This window comes from Podarcis raffonei, chromosome 8 (genome assembly GCF_027172205.1).
Source record: "Podarcis raffonei isolate rPodRaf1 chromosome 8, rPodRaf1.pri, whole genome shotgun sequence".
Lineage (NCBI taxonomy): Eukaryota > Metazoa > Chordata > Lepidosauria > Squamata > Lacertidae > Podarcis > Podarcis raffonei.
In genome coordinates, this window is record NC_070609.1 from 4,417,698 (window position 1) to 4,426,613 (window position 8,916).

The following is an 8,916-nucleotide window of genomic DNA, read 5'->3' on the forward strand; positions in this document are numbered from 1 at the left end:
TTCCCACCATGTGGAATGAAGATCATGCTCTGCTAGGATGATAATGCTGAGATGACAAAAGCATTCAGCAACACACACAGACACATAGCTGTCAACTCTTCCCTTTTCTTGCAAGGAATCCTATTCTGTATAAGGGAATTTCCCTTTAAAAAAGGGAAACGTTGACAGCTATGCACAGACACAGGCTGCAGTCCTAACCTCAGAACTGATGATACTGGTACAACAACACATCCAAAGTCAACAGGGGACTGCACAACACACACATACATTTTCAGGCGGCTAATAATAATGAGACAAACCTAGACAGCATCTTAAAAAGCAGAGACATCACCTTGCCAACAAAGGTCTGTATAGTTAAAGCTATGGTTTTCCCAGTAGTGATGTATGGAAGTGAGAACTGGACCATAAAGAAGGCTGATCGCCAAAGAATGGATGCTTTTGAATTCTGGTGCTGGAGGAGACTCTTGAGAGTCCCATGGACTGCAAGAAGATCCAACCTCTCCATTCTGAAGGAAATCAGCCCTGAGTGCTCACTGGAAGGACAGATCCTGAAGCTGAGGCTCCAATACTTTGGCCACCTCATGTGAAGACTCCCTGGAAAAGACCCTAATGTTGGGAAAGATGGAGGGCACAAGGAGAAGGACGACAGAGGACAAGGTGGTGGGACAGTGTTCTCGAAGCTACAAACATGAATCTGACCAAACTGCGAGAGGCAGTGGAAGACAGGAGGGCCTGGCGTGCTCTGGTCCAGGGGGTCATGAAGAGTCGGACACGACTAAACAACAACAACAACAACTATTATTATTATTATTATTATTATTATTATTATTATTATTATTGAGATTATGAGAAAACAACGGCAGAGAAATTGAGCTACGAGTGCACACACGGGCTGCCATTCTAACCCTAACCCGTGCTAATAATGACACGTCGCTCCCTCTCCGAAATAAAATATGTGAGCACGTGTTGGTGGCAGCCAAAAGGGCAGGAATCCCCCCCAAACCCAAGGCCAAGTCAGGCATGAGAAGGCTGCTATTGGATGAGGTGCAGCCGCCATTTTTGCACCCATCTCTGTCATACCCAACAAAGGGAAACTTGTTTTAAAGTTGGGGGTGGTATGGGGAAACCGCAAAAGGCACACATGGGGCTGGGCAAGGCAGAAGGAGGGTAACAGGCAAGGTGCAGCCACCATTTTTGCACCTTTCTCCATGCACAGAGAGAGAAAAGAACAAGCTGCCTGTCCTTTCTGAGGTGAACGGCTGCCCTAGGCTGGCCAGTCTCCATTTTGCTATGTATATGTGTGTAAAAGTGGGGGGGGGGGGAGTCTGCCCAGGCCTGACAGGACATTCACAAGACCAGTTTGACACAGGACAAGGCTTGTGGTTGTGCTGATGCCTCAGGAGGGTTGTGGCGCATAAAACCAGAGCCCATCATGGATGGCAAAGTATCTCCTCCCTCTTTGCCAGGCATAGGCAAACTCGGCCCTCCAGATGTTTTGGGACTACAGTTCCCATCATCCCTGACCACTGGTCCTGTTAGCTAGGAATCATAGGAGTTGTAGTCCCAAAACATCTGGAGGGCTGAGTTTGCCTATTGTAATAGGAATTTTATGGTCTTAGATATATGGCAATGTTCATAACCGCATGTACATAGATCAGCACAGGAAGACCGACCTGAAGCCATTTTATTCCTAAACCGAGCAAATGTTTTCTCTGCATGGTCAAAGTGGAAAAGCCTCCCCATTGTCTTTTCCTTCACAAATCCTGTCTTAAGGATATGTCTGTGTTTGAATAAGGTGTGAGCCTGTGACATGGCCCAGGAACTAAGTAATTATCACTACAAAAGACTAGCCAGGCTCCCCAGGCAATCCAATCAAGTAACCTGCCAGACAGGAGATAAACAACAACAGGAGAAAAACAATATTAAAATTTCTGTGATGTAGGTGTGATGTATCTGAGGGGTGGTCTTAGGTTACACCCCTTCTGTGATGTACGTATGATGTTTCTGGGGGTGGTCTTGATCTACAGGGTGGCAATTTCAAAAGTCTTTATAAAGCCTTGCGCACCTTTGTTCTGGGTCCTTTCCTGCTTGCGAGGGGAGCACCCTGTTGCAACAGATCAATAAAGATCAAGCTTACTAGCTGCTTTGCTTCTCAATATTCTCTGCTTCGCCTCTGTTATTTTCTCCTACCAATAGGGAACCTATGTAAGGACTCTATACGGGCTCTTGGATACCCCATAAGGGAAAAGGGCAATTTTTGTTTACAACACTATGCCTGCTCTTTGCGTTCCAGATCTGCAAAGGGTTTTACCTCAAGGAGTGGGGCTCTGCATTTGTGCGATGCAATCACTGCCACCTGTAATTTTTCACAATAACTTTAAACTGGGTCTGGTTTTTGTGGATGTGTGTAGTGTAACCTCTGCATTTTGGGTGTCAGATTGTGGTTTTCTGAGCACCTTCCCTCAGAAACCTCCGGCTTGTCTGCCTCCATTCCCTCTTCCCTCAGAGACTTAAGGGGTGAGACATCTGGTGAGGAACCAAATGGGTTGTTTCTGTGGAGAAATAAGACCCTTTTCTCTCTCTCCTCAGACCAGACAAGGGATGTGAGGAAACTGAGCAGAAGCAATGGAGCCATCCTCTAGCAGAGGCGTTTTCCCGCCTTTTCCTTCTCTCCCGCCATGAAGAGGCTAAATTAACGCCAGGCTCAAAATGGCTCCCTTTAGGTACATGCCTCTTCCTTCCGTCCTTTCTTTCATGATGATTCAAAAGGTTCTCCTGCCCTCTTTCTCCCCGCTGGAATAAGCCCTTCTCAATGGCCCTTCTAAACAGCTACCGTCTGAAATAAATTAATCTCTACACATGCCTCGTTCTGAAATAAATTAATTACTATTACATGCCCCATGAGTCCCTGAGGAATTTGGGTTCCCCAGAGGATGGCTTGGAATTGCATTGCTGGGTGAAACTGCAAGATGGCCTTGCCCCTTTTCCTCGTTTCCTTAGGCTTTTCCCTCAGGTATTGAAAAGGCAAAGCTGCCTCTCTTTTACCACAGCTTTCCAAGTCATTGTCTTAAGGATCTCTTGAAATCCACGCTGTAGAGTTTCATTTTCTGGGCCAAGGTTTGCACATGAAATAACCCAGGTGCCATTCTGTGTTTTCTGCCTGTGTATTCTTGTAAATGTAAATGTAAAATATTTTTTCTTCTTTCCTTTCTTTGACAAATAGTTTCAAAAAAATTTAAACAGAATTGAGGAGAATTTTTGAAAGCCCCCAAGCTTTCTAGTATTCCCTTTAAACTGTAGCAATATGGGACTTCCGGGTTGGCGCCATTGTTTAATGGCGGATTCCCTCCGAGCTCCGGAGGGAATCGGCTCCGTAGCGTCTGGGTCTGGCCGCTGCGGCGAAGCGGAGACCCTTAAAATCACAGGCGCGGATGCCTGTGAACATAGAGACTCGGCGGGCACCATTTGCGCCCCCCCAATCCGCGACGGAGCCTTTTTAAAGGCTTCGGAACGGAGGCAGGGTGAGGCGTGGTGCTGAGAGTACTCCCTCGCCTACGGAGTGAAGCCGCAAGCCATTGACAGAGAGCGCCAACTTCTTCCAAGACCGACTGGACTCTAAAACATAAACCCGTGAGTAATACGGAGATTGGGACTTTAAAAATTTAATTTTTGGATTTGGAACGAGCGGGAAGGGGCTAAAAAGGAAGTCACCCCCCCCCTCTTTGTAAACAATTTAAAGCAAAGGACTGGGCAGCTAAGGTCGAGAGAATCTGCTTTTTGTTTTTTAATGAAAAGATCTTGACTTCACGGTTTTGACACTATAAGAAGACTTACTGGAGGATAAAAAGAATTTGGGGACTGAAATCTCACACCCCCCCCGAGACCCGGGAACGTCCTATGAGAAAGCCTGCTGTATGGAAGATTTTGACAGCTGTCAAGTGAGCTGTTAGTCAGCTAGTTGTCAGCTGGAAAAGAGAACATTGTTTCTGCTGTTTCTGCTGGTTTATTTGGTACAACTTTGTTGAAAATAAGGAGGGCTGATACAAAATAACTGGACTTTTGGTTTTGAGCTGAAAGGAACATTAAGGAACTAAAATCCCCCTAGAGGGGTAATAGGGACACTACATTACAAAAATGACTGGAGTATGTAAATTCCAAGCAGAATTGGACAGAGCATTCGTTCTCTTGGGAAACTTGAAAGATGAATACAATGCTTTGTCTACAAGGGTATCACTACTACACTGGACAGTAAACAACAGCTTTGAGCCTGATAAGGACTTGGAACAGGAAGCCTATTCAACTGAACAAATAAATGAAACTGAAAGTGTAGAAACGATGGAGCAATGTGTTGTTTTTGAAGAAAATGAAGGAGGAGCAGGAGATTTGCAGGAGTTAAAGGAGAGTTACAATATGAGGCCTGACATGATGATAAAAAAGGACAATAAAAATTGGATGTGGAAAGCCTGGTCTGAATGGGAGTCTGGAAAATGGAGAGATCTCCTCTGGAGGAGATCTGAAGACCTGAGGATTACAAATAATTGGTTGAAGGTGAAAGCTGGAGCTTTGGGGACATTTGGATCTGTAAGAAATTTGAAACAAGAGTTGGAGCACCCCATAGGCTTTGCTTTTAAGTATGGAGGACTGGCTGGAAGTAACATGGTTTCTGTTGGGCCAGAGCCCCTCCGAGACTTGGGGCTCAACATCAAGGACTATCAAAGAGACCGGCAGAAAGGAACTGAGAGAGATATAAGGGCCTCAGACGTGAGATCTCCAGGCTAAATAAATAACAAAGACTGATGGATATTGGTTGGGGACTGGAACCGGGAAAAGGGTGGGTGGAGGTTGGGAATCCAAAGGGTACATAAGGATAATTTGCTTTTTATATTTAGTTAATGGTAAGGAAATTGGGTAAATCGTGGAAGGGAAATGTCGGTCGACTTTAGGAAAAAGGTTTAAGAATAATTAATGAGGTATAAGTATTGATGTGTGTTTTTAATAAGGTAAAATTGGTTTTTTCTTTTTAAATTAATTGAAAATAAAACTGTTAAAAATAAATTGAGGAAATGGAAAAAAGAAGGAAAGTAAAATCAATAGTATGTTAGAACAAATGTATAAGTTAAGGTAAAGAAATAAGTTAAGGACTTGCTGAACTGACAAATTTAAATTGGAATACAAGAAGGGGAAGTGTGAGGAGGTCTGAGAAATAAGGTTAAGAATAATAAGTATCAGAAACTTCATGTGTTTTTTCTATTTTTTATTGTTGTTTAGTTTTGAATATTATGTATTTTTGTGTTTTTTTCTGTTTTGTCTATGTCTTGTTCTTGTTTGTTGTGTATTTTTTGAAAATCCCAATAAATATTTAATAAAAAATAAATAAACTGTAGCAATATGGGGCTGGCTGGAGTTCTGCACTGGCTCCCATGGCATGGCAAGTTCCTGCCCATGTGCAGAGTTTTATATGGCTTCATTTAAGCTGGAGAAGCTTCGTTTGCATATTTCTGGCTGCTGTTAAAACATTCAGGAGCCTTTTTAGCTAAATGCACCCGTGTCCATTAGGCATATTCTTTCTCCTTTGACCACAGCATGCATCCTGGCATCTTGGGTGATGTTGTGCCCATTTTCCACCTCCCCAGGCCACCCATTTGATCCGACCTTCTACCTCAGCCACGCCGCCTCCAGTGTTATCTGCTCTGTGGTTTTTGGCCAGTGGTTTGAATACGAGGACAGTTTGTCTTTTGACTTGATGCAACCGAGTAATCTTTGGCTGATGTTAAAACGTTCAGGAGTAGCTTTGGCTAAATGCACAAGCGTCCATTCTTCCTCTTCCTTTTCCTCCTCCGATCCCAGGGGATGTCTTGGCACCTCAGCTGAGAATGGCTATAGGGCCTAATGGTGTCAGGTGCCAACCCGATCCGGCGGTTGTGGTTCTAACAGGGCTGGATTTAGGTTTGATGAGGCCCTAAGCTACTGAAGGTAATGGGGCCCTTTTATATGTCCAGCTGTTCTTTTTCAGTAACAAATTGCCGCTGTTTTTTTTAGTTGAATACATGCTATATGGTAATTTATGGGCATAATAGGTATCTCAAGCCATTTGCATGTGTTGCCATGCAACCAGTCCATGCAGAATGCAAAGGTAAAGGTAAAGGGACGCCTGCCCATTAGGTCCAGTTGTGACCAACTCTGGGGTTGCGGCACTCATCTTGCTTTATTGGCCGAGGGAGCTGGCGTACAGTTTCCGGGTCATGTGGCAGCATGACGAAGCCACTTCTGGCGAACCAGAGCAGCGCATGGAAACGCCGTTTACCTTCCCGCCAGAGCGGTACCTATTTATCTACTTGCACTTTGAAGCGCTTTCGAACTGCTAGGTTGGCAGGAGCAGGGACCGAGCAACGGGAGCTCACCCTGCGCTACCCACGTCCCATGCAGAATGTAGGCACCCTATATATAGAAATGAGCAAACCAGTGATATTTTAGGGAGCAGCCTAGCAGGCAGGGCCCATGACTTACATCACAGGAGCCCACACAACACAAAACACTATTTCTGTATGTAGGTTTTATTTTATTTGTTTTTTTATCTTACATTTTGGAAATGTACATCCAGTTTTTCCCTCTTTAAATTTTTTGGGAGCACCCAAGAGAGTGGGGCCCTAAGCTAGAGCTTGTTTAGCTTATACGTAAATCCGGCACTGGGTTCTCACTCCTGGTCTCCTCAGCAGCTTCTGCTTCCATTCTGATATCCATTTCCAGTGGAGCTGAGGATTCAGGTGTCCATTCCTGACCCAGCTACAGCGGTGCTTCGTCCCTCCCCAGTTAATGGATGGAGCAAGCTGCAGGGACGGATCCTGGTGGCAGCTTGCAGTCTGTTTGCTTGGGGTGCTCATCTCTGCCAGGTGGTTACCAAGATGGGGATGGTGGCCTGGGGCATTGGTTGAGACCTACAGTCTTCATCTTTGGATGCCCAAGGCTGATCCATACAGGCTATTCCTTGTTGGAGGCCTATGGGACTAGACAGGGCTGGAGATAAAAAGCTCTGGCTGACTCAAAGGGGCTTTTCTGGCAAGGTTGTTGACGCTTTGTTTCCCACAAGGCGGGTATCTACCAACAAAATGCACAGGGAAGTTGCTTTTGCTTTTGTTTTAAATAAGCAAATACCATATTTTCCCCATGTATAAGACTAGTTTATTTTTCTTTTAAAATTATGTTAAAAATTGGGGGCATCTTATACACAGGCATAAGATGCCCCACATTTTCTTAATTTGGAGTCCTCCAAACAGGGGGTGTCTTATACATGGGTGGGTGTTATACACGGAAAATACGGTAAATCCTGGTGCTGCTCCACCGAGACTGACTCAGGAAGGAAGGGATGAATAGGGAGTTGGGCTACACCATGACTAAGATGCCACCTGCCATTTTAAGCAGTGTTCTGGACAGTTTGGCTGGTCCAATCTTGTCTTCATGTCAGATGCTTTGAGGACATCTGGGACTCGGCTATATTAGTCCAAAAAAACCCAACCCCCCCCCCCGCCAACACTTTGAATGTGTTATAAACATGCAACACCAGATGGCGCCGGAGAGCAAACAAAAAAAATTCTATGCAGTTTTTTTTTACATAATATTTTTTTCCACTTTTGTTATAATTATTTAATTTCTGACTTATTTGTAGCGTCATGTTTCCCCCCCCCCCCCGTGTGTAGATCCACCCCTCTTCTACTTGGGTTTGTTGTTGTTGTTGTTTAGTTGTTTAGTCTTGTCTGACTCTTCGTGACCCCCTGGACCAGAGCACACCAGGCACTCTGTCTTCCACCGCCTCCCGCAGTTTGGTAAAACTCATTCTGGTAGCTTCGAGAACACTGTCCCACCATCTCGTCCTCAGTCCTCCCCTTCTCCTTGTGCCCTCCATCTTTCCCAACATCAGGGTCTTTTCCAGGGAGTCTTCTCTTTTTGTGGAAGATAATCAAACAGCTCCTTCAAAAATGGGACTAGTTCTTCCTGGAATGCTTAATTAAATTCCAAAGCCCTCCATTCCTGGAAACTTATTCTTCTTAGCTTTCTGGATATAATCCATTAATTCTGCTGTCACTGGATCCATTTCTGTTTGAGAATATTTCTTTAAGATTCAAATTATCCAAGAAATCTAAGATATCTTCCCAAGATGGATTTTTTAAATGAATTATAAAGTTGACTATAGAAAGCAAATAACTCATCTTTCATCCCAGGTTTTCGATTTTTGCCTTGTTTTTGAGAAAGCCATCAGTGTTGCATCTTTAAAATATCTACCAAGGTAGTATTTATTTCACATTGCTCCCTTCTCAAAATACTTTTGTCATAAATAAGCTAAACCTCGTGTCACATGTTTAGCATATTGCAAGTTTTTCTTGCAACCAATAGATAGCCTGTGAGAGGTCATTTTTATGCTACACCTCAAACTGAGAAAGCCCCAAGACTAATCTTTCCTCTTGTTTCACTACCAGTCAGATCAGTCAGAAACTCCCCCAGAACCATCCTCATAGGTCTCTTGCCTCTGCGGAAGATGAAGGGTCCTGAAAGCCTAAATCTCAATGGGAAATGAACTGACCATGACAAGGGACTGATGTCTAGAGCCCTCACTTTCAGATCACACTCTTCATGCCCAGTTGAGAAAACTAGGTCCAGAATGTGGACTACCACATGCATTGGGCTGCTGAGAGGTTGGCACATTCTCATGGCTGCCATGCCAGCCCTGAAGCCCTGAGCTACCCCAGAGTCAGTCACCTTGGCATGGGTGTTGAAGTCTTCCAACACAAGCAGTCTGGGAGTCCTCCACCCCACCTCCAAGGCCATGTGATGGCCTGGGAATCTGATTCAGAGGCTGAACCTGAAGAATCCCTGCCTGCACAGGAGTCCGCGCCTCCAGGGCCGGCTGAGCCAGGGCAGGGG

At 44.8% G+C, this 8,916-nt stretch overlaps 1 long non-coding RNA gene across 1 annotated transcript; it reads left to right on the forward strand.

Annotated features, from left to right (window-relative positions):
- The first annotated feature begins 1,122 nt into the window (after positions 1–1,122).
- LOC128420241 (uncharacterized) lies at positions 1,123–2,860 on the forward strand. Its single transcript, XR_008332001.1, has 2 exons — positions 1,123–1,251; positions 2,590–2,860. It is a non-coding gene; the product is annotated as an uncharacterized LOC128420241 (long non-coding RNA).
- Positions 2,861–8,916: the final 6,056 nt, after the last annotated feature.